This window comes from Nomia melanderi, chromosome 7 (assembly GCF_051020985.1).
Source record: "Nomia melanderi isolate GNS246 chromosome 7, iyNomMela1, whole genome shotgun sequence".
Classification (NCBI taxonomy): domain Eukaryota; kingdom Metazoa; phylum Arthropoda; class Insecta; order Hymenoptera; family Halictidae; genus Nomia; species Nomia melanderi.
The window spans coordinates 17,198,970-17,216,473 of record NC_135005.1 but is presented as its reverse complement, the minus strand read 5'-3'; the positions used below and the strand labels follow the sequence as shown (position 1 = coordinate 17,216,473).

The 17,504-nt window shown below is 47.8% G+C and overlaps 1 long non-coding RNA gene across 7 annotated transcripts in view; it reads left to right on the top strand.

Annotated features, from left to right (window-relative positions):
* The window catches only part of LOC116424993 (uncharacterized), a 120,354-nt gene that overhangs the window by 57,924 nt on the left and 44,926 nt on the right, over window positions 1-17,504 (top strand). Inside the window, exon 3 of one of the 7 annotated variants that reach the window (XR_012998952.1) lies at window positions 12,361-12,550. The exons of the other annotated variants lie outside the window; for them this stretch is intronic. This is a non-coding gene — a long non-coding RNA (uncharacterized LOC116424993). Of the gene's footprint in view, window positions 1-12,360; window positions 12,551-17,504 lie in introns of those variants that run through there. 7 annotated transcript variants of the gene reach the window in all.

Sequence of the window (17,504 nt, the reverse complement as noted above, 5' to 3'; positions counted from 1 at the left end):
GGTGATTCTTATGAAAATCGTGATAATAGAATGAACCTATTTCAGTCGGTTCGGATATCTGATACTTTTAACCTTTTACGAGCGTCGACGTTTGAGATGAAACGATTCAATTAATTTATTCGGTTATTAAGCGACTGACGTATAATTTAGCTTCGTCTGCTGAAAGTTTTGTGTATTCTAGAAAGTCTTCGTACATAAAAGATTAAGGCATCGATAATCGTAAGATAACTAGACCGAGTGATTTCAACTGGTACGTAGTTTCAGTGTTAAAATTATGTTCGTTCGTCTAATAACATAATTCCCGATCTAACCGACGAATCTGCATAAGCGTCCGTGCATTATACTAAATCAATGTACCGGATCTTCTAGACGCCAGCTCTTAATTTTCTCCCGGGGAAACAAACTACGGTTATCATCCTCGTTATCCCGCGCATTACGCTTCAATTACAGGCATCATCTGGTTGCACGGCTATCGCGGGCCCGAGGCGTCAATTACCAACGATTCCCGTTGTCAATTACAAAGGTAGGAGCCTAGTAACGCGTGTTCGCGAATTAACCGTCGGTCTTCGACGGTCCCCGGGGTATAAATTTCCCGTCTGGCGGTGCAATTTCGGGATACACGCGGCGCGGAGCGGCACGCAGCGCAGGATCGATGCGCTCGCCGGCGATCGCGGCGATTACACGGCCGAGCGTATCGCGTAAAATTGCTGAAACGTAGGAGAAGCCCTCGCCATTACGAGGCACCCATTAAATGTAATGTACGAGCGGTAATACGTGCTCGCGCTGCGCGCCGGTCTACTTTTCGGACAACCGTGCCGATCGAACGGGTCCGATCGTTTGTACGCTGGATCGAGAAAGTATTGCGCCAGACTGCCAAAGAAATAATAATAATCCAGAGAATAAGAAGTAGGAAAATGTTAATACGAACTTGCGAATCTTAGTGTTTTCTATTTTTCTGAATTTCTGAGTATCTTCAACGCTTCGAAGATTTGAAAATTTTCAATTTAATATCAAATGTTAATGAATCGACACAGGAACGTGGGAATAACATCTGTGCCTTAATTTATGTAAGATAATTCTTTGTGTCAGTTGCGAAAAGTGTGAATATCAGAGAATAATGAATATTCATAATGAAAAATGTTGTCCAGTGCAACGGGTTAACTGAAGAAATTAGATCGCAGATATACTTCTGTAGATCAACTCATGAAATTTGTATTTTCCGTAAAGATGAACTGATTAGGAATGATTTCATACGAAAGCTTGTAGTATAATAGGATTAGTTCAGTTCAGATATTGCAGCAGTTATCACGTTTAAGAATATAACAATATTATCATTCACCTTCTTCGTTATTATTTAGTGCTGGCATTTACATGTATATCACGCTGCTGATCGACGCGGTAATTGAATACTTGACTGTGACTGTTCGATCGTTAGGATACGAATATGCGTTTTTTCACCGACTAAAGTTTCATTCTCCTCTCGCATTTACTTGGAGAGGCGCGTTATTAACGATATTAACTAAGCGTGCAGTTTCTGTGCGCAATTAACTAGCGGAAAATGTAGATTGTATTATTATACCACTGTTTTCCAGGAATCCCATGGAAGAAATTCAATACCGCGATATTTTTCTGACTCACTGTACATGTTTACGCGTATACACGCGCGTTGTTCCGTTGATCGGAAACCGAGGAACACTTGTACGTAACCGATGCGAGCGATACGGCCGAGGCGTTTCATTTTTGTACGCCGCGAGCCGATCGCGTAATAATCCAATTATCTGCGGGCCGGAATTCTTGACCGGGAACCGGTGAAACGCGGAATCGGTTATCTACTTCCTTCGCTTGCCCTTCTTCGGAGAAGGATCGAAACGTTTCAGATCCGATCTTCGCAGAATAGGAATTTCGATACTTAACCCCTTGCCCTACGATTCCCTCCGCAACTCTGCTTAATCCAATTAGTCTACCGTTGATAATTTCTTCGAAAAAGGAAAGAGAACACAGTTGAGTCTCCAGTGGCAACTTGCAAAAACTTATTCACTTCCAAACTGTCACGGAATTTTATATAAGACCATAGATAATTCAACGTTAAACGTTGTTAATGATCTTAGACGGTTATACAGATTTAATTAAAGGGAAAGAATATATTCCGTCTACGATCACTATAAAGGTTAACACGAGAGATTGATGACGTAAATATTCAATTCATATTCGGAGATACTACAGGACAATCTAACACGTGAAATATCGTGCGATTAATGGTTTACAAAACGGTGCGAGAATATCCCAGCGATTTCGTTGAGGAATCAAGATGGCGGCTACTCATCGGGCAGTACATTACTTTTATCGGATTATAATAATTCAGTGACCGTACCGTCGTTCGATGTTTACCGTGCGCCAAGCGAGGCCAACCCTCGCCGCGTTCAATTATTTAATTCGAAAATATCGTTCTTATATGATACACGTCCGAGCGAATTATCTTGCGTTGGAAAATATCTCATTTTCACGCCTCGCTCGTCGTGTCGCTTGTGATCTACGCCGATGTTCAGACTTGTTCTGCAACTTAATCACATAAACGAAGCGACCGGCCGCGCGAGATTGTATCGGCGGGGATATGACCGGCGACTAATTAGCACTTCGTTATCTAACCTTGTAAATTTATACCGCGGACGATACGGTCCATGTATGGTCATAAATATATATATATATGAATCTGCATACGTATATATATATATATATATATATATATATATATATATATATATATATATATATATATGCCTGTATGCGAACAACAATTCCCCATGGAGCTTCCTCCTTTCGGTTCCACTTTTTTGCCCCGTTTTAACTAGAATCTACCATTCCGCCTGGCGGCACGCCGGAAGTCACAGCTTGTTGCCGACCGTGAACTATACATTGTTACCGAGCGCGCCGCGAACAAGTGTGCGAGGATCGAAGAGATACAAGATGCTTCTTTCTGCCTTTTTCTTGATTTCCCTTCGCCGCTTCCTAATTCGTTTCAACTAGACGGGTTGAATGGCATTTCGAGTTTCTCGTTTTATAGAAATCAAGGTAGATATACAGATATTTACAGTTGGGAATTAGGAATTTGAAATTCTCGAAGAAATTCCTTTTAGAATAATCGTAACTGAAGACGTTCAACATTGGAAAGAGATTCGAAATTACCGAAGAAACTTCTTTACGATGAATCGCGAGGAGATGCGAAGATATTTGAAATCAGATTTTAGAAGAAGAGATCGACTCGGTAATTCGTGAACTGAATTGCAAGTGGACAGAAGCCCCGGCAACTGCACTTTTATCGTTTCTATAAGGGAGCAGAAACGGTAGCTCTGGTGTTCAATGATTTTCTACGGCATTAAAACTCCGTAAGCGAGAATAAAGATACGCGATACCCGGGGATCCTTGTACAACGGTTTACATCACGCACCGGAGGATACGTTACACTCGCGCAGCTTTATCATTTTTTCCACGCGGTATCTCCGCGTTTCCGATTAGGCCGATCATAATTCTTCCGGTTCTGTATGATCTACGTGCCGCGCCGCGGAATTGTGTTAAGCTGTTGGGTTTAAGAAGCCATGAAACTCCTCCGGCGAAGATCGCGATATCAACGGTGGTTAATTTTGAAAATGAGGAGCACGGTTTGTGTGTGTGTGTGTGTGTGTGTTTGTGCCCGGTCAGGTATACACGTATGGAATAATGGAAATGTATTCGGACACAGTAGTAAAAACACGTATGAAAATGCATGGCTGTTCATTAAATAGAGATTCGCTTTATCGGATCTTATCGGGGGTTCTGGTTCAGTTCCCGTTACCGCGGTATCATTAATATTAAGTAGAAAAGACCGCGGATAGGCTAACAATGGGCGAACAGGCAATTATTTTTCGTAGCTTGGACAGCTCACCGAAAACGGAAAGACCGGCCGAGCGCGTCAGACGCGAAATTATGTCTCACCGTGACACGTAACCAGGCACAGCTGACGTGAAATTATATGTTTCGCGAAGTGCGCAACTTAATTTATAAGTTGACAGCAAGGTGTTCGCGAACGGCATGAAAACTGAGCACGTTTCAATGCTTAATTTCCATCCTTAAATATCCGTTCATTACTCGAAAAGATAAGCTGTTATTTATACGATGTTTTCGAACAGTTTATTGCCAGCTATTATCTGAAAACTGTTCTTTTCGAATCAACTGCATCTTCGAAAAAAAAGAAACAGAAGAAACTACTAGAACGATGAAGCCAGTAAGAAGTAAATTACCAACGAAGACAGAGAGATCACTAGGATTATTGAATCAAAGGAAACGAATTAATAGCAATGATAAAGAAATTACTACGATTATCCAAGAGAAATTGATACCACGGGAACCTTAATAAACAGCTGTCCAATCAGTCGAGCAAGTTGCCGTGACTCAATAACAATATTCATCGCGTAAATCGTTTATCATGCGGCGTTCGCCTCGGGCGGTCTGTTTTTTATCGGAACCAGGCGTAAACATAACCGGGGGAAAAACGTCGGGCAAATTGCAAAATTGCACGGGAATAGAAAATCCCACGGTGGAATACCAATTAGAGCATATTAAAGGCTATCAACGGGTTCGGTTTTTCGTTCCGTTCCGTTCGGACATTAAATTCAGGAATCTAGCCGCGGAATGTGGTCGCCCGATTCCAACGGGAGGTAGCGGCGCGATCGGGCATAAGTAGACAATACTATTCACGGGCGAGCATGCGCGGGATTCTTTGCCCATTGCGATCGACCGTCCATCGGCGTTGATCGCGGATCGATCGGTTCCGCGGTCGTCCCTCTGGCAACCACCCTCTTCTTCCGAGAGGAACGCCGCGAGATTCAGGCTCTTCTGAATACGGAGATGTTGTTAACCCCTTGGCCTATGATTTCTTTCTCGACTCCGATCGATACGGTTACTTTGTCATTAATAATTTATTGGAAAAAGAGGGAAATTCTAAGCATATCTTATGCCTGAATTTCCTTTTAAGTATAATACTTGTTTACAGAGGAATAATATTTACGAATTCGAATGAACCGAGTAATATATATTTGTTGAATCGTGTTGAAAATCTTCACCACGAGTCTCACTCGTTGTAGGGCAAGGGGTTAAGAGGCTCGCGGTGCTCGGATGCCATCTGTGCGTGAACTCTTATCTGGAGCTCGTAACGCACCTCCTCGGAACTGGAGTTCGCGATTAAACATCAGCAGCATACCGCCATTACGCTTCCTCCGTTTGATCGGTTACGCGTGATCGGTCTGTTGCGCATTCCACCGTGAATATAGTGACTTCACTCGGAATCATCGGTGCGAGGTTCAACACAAGGATAACAGTTTTTCTCAATGAAAATTCAGTACTTCCGATTCGCGTATCGCACACTCCGGCTTCGATATAGTAACTTCATTCGGATTGCTCGATGGAAGTTTCGATGCACAGATAATAGTGGCTCGACTATTTCCCTTGAAACGATAAGGAACGATTTATTTCAGGGAACACGGAATCGCAGACATCGAGCGGCATTAGCGCGTTGAACGTGCGGTTTAGAAGCTGACGAGTGGCAGAGATCGAATGAAAAAAAAAGAAGAAGAAGCGGTCGCACTAATTTCTGCTTGCCAATTAGCACCCGGGTACGAGGCAGGGAAAAAGAGGAGTGTTTCACACTTTGGGCATTATGTCTCAACTAATTTCCCCCGTGGAATGTTAATTCGGTCCGTGGAGCCGCGCGGGATAATCGTGGCCGAAGATCAGCTCCAGAAATTCCATCGTCCCGAGATCTACACGAATCGTCGGAATCATTTATTGGCACTCGCGTCGTAAATTTTACGCGGCTCGTGATTCCCCCGCTAATTACCGGCAATTTTTATCAAATTACCGTGCGGGATCGCGTAACGAGGAAGGAGTTATAGTTCGAAACGGCGCGCGTCATCTCGCCGCGCGGTTTTACAGCGCGGGCAATAAAGCGTAATGAGAAACAATTTTTCCTGATCCGCGATAACAAGATTTGTTGAGCGCGCGGGTACGCGAACCCGAGCGGATTATTAGAAACTCTGTGTTAGTTTTTTTTTCTGTCTCCCTCTGTCTACCTCCCCTCCCCCCTCTATCTCTCTATCTCTCTATCTCTCTATCTCTCTGTGTTCTTTTTCGAACGAGCGCTGCATCGTGTTCGCGATGGAGTCGGCCAATGGGAACGTAATGGACGGCCGGCGGTCGTAAAAGCTCGTTATTTCTGGAAACTCTCGAACAATACGCGCGGGCTAATCTGAAATAGCGATCAATGAATTATAGAATATTTAATATTCGAAAATGTTCGATTTACCCAGTTTTGTAACAGGATCATTGGCGAAAGTGAGAGGAGGCAGGTGAATGGGAATTTCCAATCGGAGCTCCAGTATCGTTCTCGTTTCGCCATTAAATTTATGGGCCGCAATTAGGAGTGTCTTATTAAAACAAGAAATAAATCTAACCAATTGTACGATCTCGCGATGTCTGAGCCGCGAAAATGAGCCTCGCGATTGAAAAGGTATGCGATCGCTCGTGTTGGAAGACGCGAGAACTCGAGATCATATACAACGCGAACGAACGTCCGTTCTCTTACATAAGATCTACGATGACTGACACGTCCGTAAAAAGAAGCGACCGTTTGTATAAAAAGCAACTGAAACTCTACAACGTCTTAATCAGAAGCATTCTCTTCACAAAAATCAAATCTCCGCGTCTATCTTTTGCTAACCGCTTCTACTCGCATTATCCCTTGCAAACAACGAACTTAGAACTCCATAACGATCTTTCGTACATCAGTCGGAAACATCTCCAATGAAAAACCGATGAAGCCATGCAAACAGTGTCCAGTAGAAACAGCCGTTAACGACCAGCCCCTTTTCCGAACGGAAATTCTAATCGAATCTCCCGAAAAGAAGTTCCCCGAATAATCCCATCCAACTTGCTAAAAACTCTATCAGTTATCGAACCAACGGTAAAAGTCATCGCAGATTACAGTCCGACACACAATAACACAGGATAACCTTGTTGGCATCGATCCTCGAGACTCGTATTCACTCGAACCCGAGATTTCCATAGGAATGAGCGAGTATATCGACGCGAGGATCGATTGCCCGGATAAATGCTCGAGCCTCGGTGCTCCGTGGCCGGGTAGATTGGCAACGAGCGAGGCGCTACCGTGCTTGTAGCCGGAATGGCGGGACACGATCGCGGGGATCGGCCAGTGGAAACGTAATGGGCAGCTGGCGATTGTAAAAGCTCGTTATTTCCGGAAACCCGGGGCTCGTTAGCCTCTGTCGCGTTTCTGTCCGCGGCAGTGGCGCTGAGCACAGGTGTACCGCTTCTTCCCGGCCATTCCGCGGACCCTTTAAACGCGTGTACGCGCGGGGACCCTGGCGCGGCGCGTATAAAATTATACGCATCTACAGGGTGTATCGTGAATCACGCAAATTAATTATATCGCGATACACCTGCGCGAGAACGTGTTCGCTCGACAGCTTTACTGCCCCGAAGCTTTACCGTCCTGCAGCGCTCCTTGAATCCAACAGGCGCGCGCGCGCGCGCTCGCTCGCGTTTCCGTCGTTACCCGTCGCTCCCGTGCGCGGGGAATTTTATACCGGCCGCGTAATTTGCCTCTGAATTCCGTTTGCACGGGTCCCGTCCGCGGCCGTGGTCGATTTATTAATTAACCCGGCCGGTCCGCGACACCGGCCGATCGGAACGCGCAATAATTCAGGGCCCGCTCGAAAAATGATTCTTGGGAATCGAAGCGAACGCCGCGGCAATTGGACAGGTATGCAAATTAATAAGTCATAACCGAGTTTACGCGCCGACATTAGAGCCCCGGGAACAGCTGCTGTAAAAGTGTGCCTGTCGCTGCTGCTGCTGCTGCTGCCCATCGTCCGAATTTCATTCGCGCGGATTCCGAAAAATAGCTTTGATTGCCGCTGTTCGGCCTCGCCGAACGAGAAACTATAAACCTATTGTGCGTTAATCCTTTATATCCTGAATTATATCGGTATCGTTCCCGTTCTTTTTTTTCTTTTTCCTTCCCCGCCGATATTTATTCGAGCAACGCGCGCGGCGTATAAATATTTTTTTAGGCGGCGCAGCGCTATTGAAATTCCCGGCGGTTTCCGTCGGTTATAAATAGGTGGAAGTGTATGCAAATTCGCGGTTTCCGCGGGCAAATTGAAAGGAACTGTGATTACGTTCGATTCGAGTTCTCTCTCTCTCTCTCTGTGGTCGCGACTGTTTCAAGTGAATCGAAGATGCCGACGCGACGCCGATGCGTTTCCCGGAATATTCGAGGTACACAAATAAACGGCTTTCAAAGGATTTTCATAAATACACAAGGTTCCAGTGTGCACTCGTTAAAGCAACGTTATTTCTGCGCAGCGTTAATTCCGAGGCTCATTAAAAGACAACGAAATTGATTAAGCTCCGGCCGGGCAACCAACACTCTCAAGACGATGAACAGGAAAGTGCATTTCCGGTACTTAACGCTCTTATTATCGCAATGATAAAAATGCGGCAGAGAGTACGGCGCGGCGAACGTGCGCCGGGTAAACGTACAGTTATCCGACGCTGCGGCCACCTGAGTGAATCATATCGACGACAATATGGCGAGTGTAATTACGCAGCTGACTATTCGGCGAACGACTCGATCCTGTTCGCCGTGAATGAACGCGGAGGCGAGCCTCTCGAAACTAGAACTAGTGTCTTAAACCGTACCTTACGAGGTAGTCGAGACTAGAATTAGGTTGAACGCGGAAGAGATTTATTAGTATCATTGCAAAGAGAAAGATATACAATCTGAAATTATTGTTTGACCGTTTATCGTACATTGGCTAACATTGTAGACGTATAAGTGCTATGAGTAGATAATTGAATAATCTAGTAATGGTAACAGTGATAGTATAACGGTAGCAATGGTAACAGCAATAATGATAGTATCAGTAGTTGCAACGATAATCACCGTAATATCAATACAGCGTAACAGTAATCAGTTAACTAGAAACACCGAACATCGTTAGTATTATTACAAAGAAACATGCCTAATTTAATGATTACTTTATTGTTCGATCTATTGCAAGTACATAGAGTAACATTATAGATACCTAAGAGTTATGGATACTAACGTAGATACTAGTCATCTAACAGTCGCAACGGTGACACGAATATCGATACCTGTACCTAGTAATAGTAGCAATAACTCTAATGGCAACAGGTAATCACAGTAATATCACAGTAACAGTACCAATAACGGTAATCACTGGCTAGCTAAAAACACGGCGAACATCCGGTGGCCCAACGGAGAGGGAAGCAATAAACATATAATCGCATCCGACGAGGCAGAGGAGAGTACCCGAGTAATTTTCGGTTACAAGTTGGTGCCCGGGTATCCCGCAAGTAGCAGCTCTGCCCGATGCACAATGTATAGGCGCGTACTCCGCGTCGCGGTGGCGCGTGTGCGTCCGCTGACATCCGGCCGGCCGGGGCCGATCAGCCGGCAGATACATACGCGATCAGCCCGTTCTTACGTATACCTGAATTAATTAGCGGGCAATCGCCGTCACTCTAATTGGACTAATTAACGGACGTTAAGCCACCGTTCGGGCGGATATCGGGCCGAGACCGGGCCCCGATCGACAGCCCCTCACGAAAACGTCGCCGGCGCGGCCCGTCCGCCTCGCCGCGCGCCAAAAACTCGTTCCCCTAATATGACAGCCGGGAATCCGAGTCTCGCTCCTCTTCGCTGTCTGATCGATCGATCGGCCGGGTCCCCGCCCGCCTCCCTGGTCGCCGATCCGCGTGCCCCTGTCGTCGATCATCGATCACCGAGCCGATGATACGCAACTTTCCGTCGCATTGTGCGAGCTTGTTCGCCGGATGCCTCGCATTCCGGCCTGTTTATATGGAAGCAATAAGCAATCAGCGTCGCCGATCGCACGGTGCCGTGATTGTTCGGGGGTACGCGACGTTATCGTGACTCCGAGATTATTCGCCGATGCGCACGAGGCTGTCTCTTTAACCCTTTGCACTCGGGAGGTGACTCTCAGTCGCTGCTTGGTTTCCTACGGTGAAGCTATAAAGTTTGATATTTAACAGGTTAAGCGCCACGAAAATCTTAAGCGTTCTTAGAGTTTGTCTTTTGTAGCAAAGAAAAGTAGTTGCTTTATTAAACATTTTTATTTCACATCGGTTGTTTTGTATGTCTTGCTTTGTCCGTTAATTCACGTGAATTTCTCGTCGAGTTGGTTTTACAGAATATCGTCTTCATCTCATCAGAAAATGTTGAAATATTTCTAGTGAAAAACTTCGGAGTGCAGAGGTTTAACTGTAGGTAGCAAGAGTTAGTCGAAAGTCTTCTGATCCATTAGTAGTTTAAAACAACCATGAATAAGGAGGATATTCATTGAAGCAATTCACATCTAAGGAATCAGGTTCGTTGCAAGAAGATAATCATAACCGTAATCACTACGTTAACAAAGTAGTTGTTGACTCAAAGCAAATATAGTCATTCCAGGCGACACCGAATTAATCCACCGTAAATTACCGCGATAATATTCATCTGTAAACATACACGCATCCACTCATAAATAATCAGTGGCAAACCGACAAGCAACTTTCCTCGGTCCCAGGTGTGTCGCGATAATACATTCTCCTGCGGGCAGTAATGTCAAACGGACGCTCGACGTCCGCGCAAAATTTCTGGCGGCGTTGTTAAGATAACGAGCCAGCTTCTAGTCGGAGAGCTAACGACCAGCATGCGCGTACTATTTCACGGGACTAGGCTCCTGTCGAATCGAATACGGGCGATCACCGTTCGACGGGGATGAAAAAATCGGGAGGAACAGGTGCGACGGGGCGCGTCCAGCTGGCCCGCGCGCACGCCGAGACGGCGCTCACCTTTTGTCACGGCGCGGCCGCGTCTCGATCCGACTCGCGCGAGACACTCGGACTCCTCATTGTCCCGGTTGTCGTCTTTGATTCGGCCGCCTGAGCCCTCGCGTTTTCCAGCGATACGCCGCCCTGTCGCCGGCCCCTTATCGGCCCGCTCCCAGCCACCACCTCGCCAGCCTCGAATAAGCGGCGTGACTTTGCTCCGACGGCTAATCGGATCGAGATGCGAAAACGCCAATCCTATAATTCCGCTGCCACGGACTTCTTTCGCCGGGATCGGGGCTGCGATCGTTGGTCCGCGGTGGAAATTCTTTGGAATTCTCGGCTCTTCTCGGCTCGATGTTCGAAGACAATAGGTACATCTTGTCGTTGGTTACTCTAGACTCGAATATTCGAGCATTATAGTCGAACGCTTCTACATTTCAATTTTCTTTCGAATTTCGAAGTTTAAATTGAGAAAGACAGAATTCACTTGCGTGGGATCCAGCTACCGTGTTTGCTGATTATCATATGACGAGCCTCCAGAAAACTACGATACTCGGTATAACAGCTCTTTAATCGGAAAATCTGCAGAATAAAATCCCGATCCAAGTGACGTGTCCCCGCGGCATCACCGGCAAACGAATATCAGCGCGGCGCTGCCGGCGATGGCGTTCATTATGGCCGCTTAATGGCGCGATTTACCATTGAAAAACGCTGGCGACACCGTCTGAATGAGCCATTACGGGCCGGTCTACAGAAATAATTATCGTAGCATTGACGGAAAAGGGGACCGGGCGCGCGGGCGCGCCTCGCTCCCGTCGCACAATCGGGACTCGCGTGTCGCTGGAGACGTTCCTCGCCGCTTGTCCTCCTCGCCGCGCACCCCCGCGGCCTCCCGCGCTTCTTCCTCGTCGTCTCTGATCTATTTACGATACAAAGGCCGTCTCACGGCGGGGCCGGGGCGGCGGCGAGAAAAAAGGAACCTCGGCGGGGAGGGTGGAAGGATGAAAAACGACGGGAACAGAGGGAAGAGGTGAGCCAGTCAGCGCCGCTGGAATCGCAGATTGTTTGTTTGTCGGGAGGTTCTCCGGTGCGCGCACAAACAAGTGGAAACAAATAATATCCTGGCCGCATTACGCGGAGGAGTCGATGGGGTTGGGAGGGGGTACAGGCTGCCCCAGGGCGACGGTAACGAGGCGAACGAGTGCCGCGCAACGTACCCGTCATTAATGCCGGCCTCGGGCCCACGCGTCCCCCTCCACCGCCGCTGTCATCCCCTTCGCTTCTGCAAAAGAAATTCGGGATAGTTCCCCGGCATTCTCGCGAGATACCAAGCGCGTTAAGTTTGTAATTCGGTGATTGGTTCACGGTAATTGCCGACTCGAGCTCTACGACGCACTGATTTATTTCGTTCGTTTGAACGAGACGCAGAGTTTTTTCGTGCCTTTGTTTCAGAACAAACGAAATATTCGCTTGGACTGTTACGGAGTTACCGTGGCCGTCTGTTGATACACGGAGCGTATTCCCGAAAAGCCGACCGAGTTCGTACATAACAGTTTTCAATGGGCGCCCCGTGCTCGAGCGGAACTGGAAATTGAAGGAGTTCGATTGATGGAGAGGTTCGAGACGGGTTGTTAGCGACGCGTGGCGGCTGTTTCCAGTTTCTGGGGTAGATGCGATGACGAATCGCCGTTGCTCGCGGGGTTCCTCGCTTCTCGAGAGATCTGAGAGCGAATACACAGGGCTGTAAAGCTAGGTGTCCATTCGAGAGGGAGACTTGCAACGACGGTGGCGATGCTTATGATTCACGGAACGCGTCGAAACTTAAATGGTCACCCAGCTTAACGATGATCCCGCAGTTCGCAGTCCTCCGATCTTGATACACGATGCGTTTTACCTCGGCCGTTTCTTAGAGCCCATAAAAATGGGTTAACAAACGCGCGATGCGCGAGATAAACGTCAGTTCTCATCAGCGGGTAGCAACAATAGGCGGCCAAGAAACGAACGTTCGTTCGCCGGGCGAACAGGTTGAGTCCTCGCGGCGTTATCGTCGCCATTTACATTCGTTCTACGCGCGGTATCCGCGGCGCGGGTAACACGGTCGCCGTGTAACGTCGAAAAGCCGAGTAAGAGGCGCCGATACGCGGCAGGCGGTCTTCGAACAAATTACCCGAACGTTGCGTGCCGCTTCCGTTCCCGGCGGAGTAATTGTGTAAATCCATCTCGGGCGTAATAGTACAGATTTTACGATCGTTGCGAGGCCGGCGCGTTACAGCGGGGTGTAAAAAGAATATTCCCCGCCGCGGAGGGAAACTGGAGCGCGGCACCGGCGGCGCTGCGGCCGGCGAACGAACGTTAACCAGACGCGTTTAATAGGAACAATGGAATAATATAAGGACTGGGCGGGTTCCAGTTGAGTACAGTGTGGCTTTATCGGCGGCAGGACGGCCGTTAAACCGACGAGAGGCGATCCACGGCGCGAGCAACGCAACGATCGCGGATAACGGAAGGGGTTTAACGATACGGAGCTTCGCATCTCCCGCGCTCGCCCTTAATTAGCGCGTTTTGTTTGGCGCGCGTAACCATCGACACGAAACTATCCCGCTTCCCTTCCACTTCTTGCTCCGCCCGTTCCCTTCCCTTTTTTCGCTCGTCTCGCCGAGGTTGCAACGTTTGTAGATACAACGGGGCCAGACGATGGGAGTCAAGATGTAACACGTGTACCGCGGTGATCGGCGCCGCTTAAGATTCCACCTACTCGTTACCCGGCTCTGCTAATTAGAAAATCGCGGCGAGCATCGCGCGGGTTTATTGTTACACGCGTCTCGGGGGAAGATAGCAGGCCACGGGAAATCTGCCCGCGGGATCTACGGACAACGGTTATTAACGCGATACCTGGCAGCGTTACAGATTCGCGACTATCCGGCTTCGAATTCTGCATAGAACAGACGACGTACGCTATTTCTACTCGAGTGCCATCGTTCAGGTCACTCGGAGGACTAGCTTCGAGAACGAACTTCACGGAAATGTTCATTACACATCATACGTCTTATATTCCAGAATTTCACGGGATACTCGACGCTATTCCCTATCCTACATTTTCAGGTTTAATTAAGCTCCTGATAAAGAGAACGAACATTCTGATTAGAAATCATAGCTCGCGATGTTCCGAAGGTAAACTCTTGCTTCTTCTATGCGTGGAAAGGTTTTTTAACGGAATAGGTTTCAGCCAACGAGGGAACGCGTCGGGCGATGTTAGATTTCCACCCCGGTAACGGTGCGCGCGCCGCGCCGTTCTCCGCGGCTGTCACGCGTACGGGAATTTTCCCCGATAGGGATCTCCGGCGAGCGACTCCTCTAAAAATCTAATTAGAGCAGTCAGGCAAGGTAAACGGTCGCCGCGTAAGGGACCATGGAGAGACGGAAGAAAACCGGGCCCGGGGGGCAAATAAATTTCCATCTCGTTTCGAACCGGCCGTATTAATTTGTGAAATGGGTGAATCTCGAGAGTTTCAGACCGCGGAACGCGGGCAGACGTGGCGAGCCTGCCTTTTATGTACGGACGTTACAAGTTAATTTTATCGTACAGGTTTGACGACTGAGCCCCCAGGCCTGTGTAAATTCAAAGGAAGCCACGCTGGGACGGACCTCGCCGGGCGAAGGGGGGGCGGCCGGGGGCAGGGGAAAAAAGGACGAGGGGGCTCTTTAATATCGTTCGAAGTAATCTCGAGAAATTGCGTGGCTTCCACTTGCCCCGGCTGTCCGCGTTTTACCACCTTGTCGCGTCGCGTTTAATATTCTCCGCGTTGCACGCGGATCCGTGCGCTCCTCTCTCGCGCGGTTATTTAATTTCGTGGAACGGGGCACCCGACGTCGCGCGGAGTAAATAAAAATTACGCGCCGCTCTGATTTATAATCTGCTTAACCTGGCTCTCCGGCGCAAGGTGTCCCGGGGATTTCGATAATTCGGGACGGATTTTGCGGGACAGTCGGCTTCGGAACACCGATTCCATGATCGATGGGTTTATATTGATCACCGGACTACGGGTGTTCGACTGTGTTTCCAGTTTTATGGCAGAGCGTGCGGAACTTGGATCAACTGGGATGATTGCGTCGGTGGTTCGAGGAGGTTGGTGATGAGAATATGGAGGTTCTAGCTTATTCTAGGCTTGCAGGTTTATTAACCCTTTGAACTGTGTAGGCTCCAATATTGCACCAGTTATAATATCAAATATTTTAATGAATTTTAAGAAAACTTAAAATTATTAGATCTTCCAAATATAGAAAGTTTGTACTGAGAAGCGAATTAAAGGTCTAAGAAATGTTATAACTTGTTCATTTTCAGTAGGACTACTATCAAAATTGGTAGGAGTTGCTGACATATCACGAAACTGTGTGGAGTGCTAAGGATTAATGCTAGATGTTTGTGTCAGTGGAAATAATCGTACGATTAGGTTATGGATGTTAGTGGAAATTTGAAAAGAGTATCATTGTTTTAATGTTAAAAGTACCAGACGGATCGAATTACCTATTCCTGGTTTCTCGGTTATGCAATGATTAAAAAGGTAATAGATATTTCTGTGGGAAATTAGTAAAGAGATTGATTTAGCAATGCGCGGACTGAATTAATTAATTAAAGTTTCGGTAGGTGCACTTTCAGAGTTCCCGTGGAGAAATGTGAAAAAGTCAATTTATCTGCTCGGCAGTTGCAGAATATTTAAAACCTTCGACAGATAAAGCTAAATGAATTATCAGTTGCTTAAACGATAGAAAACAGGAAAACTCCGTGCTGATCTCTTGCTGTTCGAGTAATTGAATCATTCGATTTGTCTTTCGAACTTGTTCCGCTTTATAAGATTTCGCGAGCGGTACAGAAGCCTTGTAAAACTGTGTTCCCTCGTAAAGAGTTCGTTGCGTACGGTCCTGAAGAGATAATCGGCTGCGACAAGGGTCAAGTATCAAAGCGTCTAGATCGAATCGTAAACGAACCGCTCGGTAGCGCGAGCGTTATGACGGAGCGTGTGTGCTCCCATGTTGCGCATAATGCCGGCATTCTTCGCGGATCGCAACCAGTTAGATGGGCGTTTGATATTGTCTGACTACCTCGCCCATTCCACTTGACACGCTTTTGATAATGTCTGTCTAGCCGGCGCGTAACACGCAGACTTAGTGATAATTACCTGCATTCTATTAGACGGAATCTTGATGGTCGGGCCCGTGTGCTCGGCGCGACGGCGAACCGCGGCTCGGCGTATATTGATTCGCTGAATTAGATACATTCTTATTAACCGCGCGACTATTAACGCGACAGCCTAATCAGTTACTCCATCCTCGGGAGTACAGCAATTATAACGCCTCTCCAACGTCCACGATCCCCGGCGCAACACACATATTTACGCTCATCGCGCTGCGAGCATCGGCGGAGATTTTATGCGCGCGCGTCAGGCGATTGTCTTAAGCTCGGATAACGCGTTCAACGGTTCGTTTTACGGAGTCCCGGTACCCGATCGCCGTTAAATAAGCCAAACTCTCGTCCCAATTTCTTCAAATTAATATGTAAAGCTTTGCATTTGCATAAGTATCCGCAATCCGGCTGCAAACATCTGCCAAGGCTCTCCCCCGAAAAGCTGCGGCGCTCGATCGTAAAAACAGTCGCGCGAGATCGAGGCTACGACGAGAAGGCACGACGAACGCGGTCCCATTGTCGGCCATAAATATGTAAAAACCGACGAAAATTTCCCGGCGATCCTCGAGATAAATCCCGATCCTAGCGAAGAGAGAGAGAGAGAGTAATTCCCTAACGGACAAATAACAAGCGTCTTCCTAGCCGGTCGGTCTACCCGGCGCAACCACCTGTATATCCGTTATTTATTCTCTGTTCGACCGCTGACTGGCTTAATTGCTCGGCCAACATCGGCAACGCTACCTCCATTAGGCAGCAAGCCGCTTAATGCGACTCGTATAAGCGGTCGCTTCATTTACGCTTAATATGGCGCGTACGTGCATAAACTCTCCTCATCTCTCTTCTCTCTCTTCTCTCTCTCTCTCTCTCTCTCTCTATCTATCTCTGTTCGTCCCTCTTTCTCGCTCTTTGCACGTTCCTGCCGGCGGTAGCGTCTTCGGGCCGTGTAACTCGCAGCGATCGGACGGCGATCGAAGAGGGAAAAGCCTTTCGGCGGGATCCTCCCCGGTGTTTCTACGTTTATCCGGCCCGCTTGCACACAATCGCGTTTCCTCCCACCCAGAACGCCGGCCGACTACAAGTCCGCTCGAGTACATTGCACACACGCCGGCTAATGGCTCGCCGTGCACAGGTAATCCCACCGCATGATCGTCTCTCTCCCAATTCTACCTGCTCGACACGCGCTCCGTCTCAGCTAGACACGTGTAAATTTCTCGCATACCGTGAGCGGCGCTCCCGCGCGAGCTCGCGTGCCCCATTGTTGACCGATCGAATTGGCCGGCTACCATTTCATCCTGTTAACGCTGGAACTAGCAGATCCATCGACGCGACCCATTTCGGATTTATTCCTTTGGAATTTAGTCGCTCGGTACTCGATACGCTTGAATGTAGGAAACAAATCGAGAAGATTCAAAGG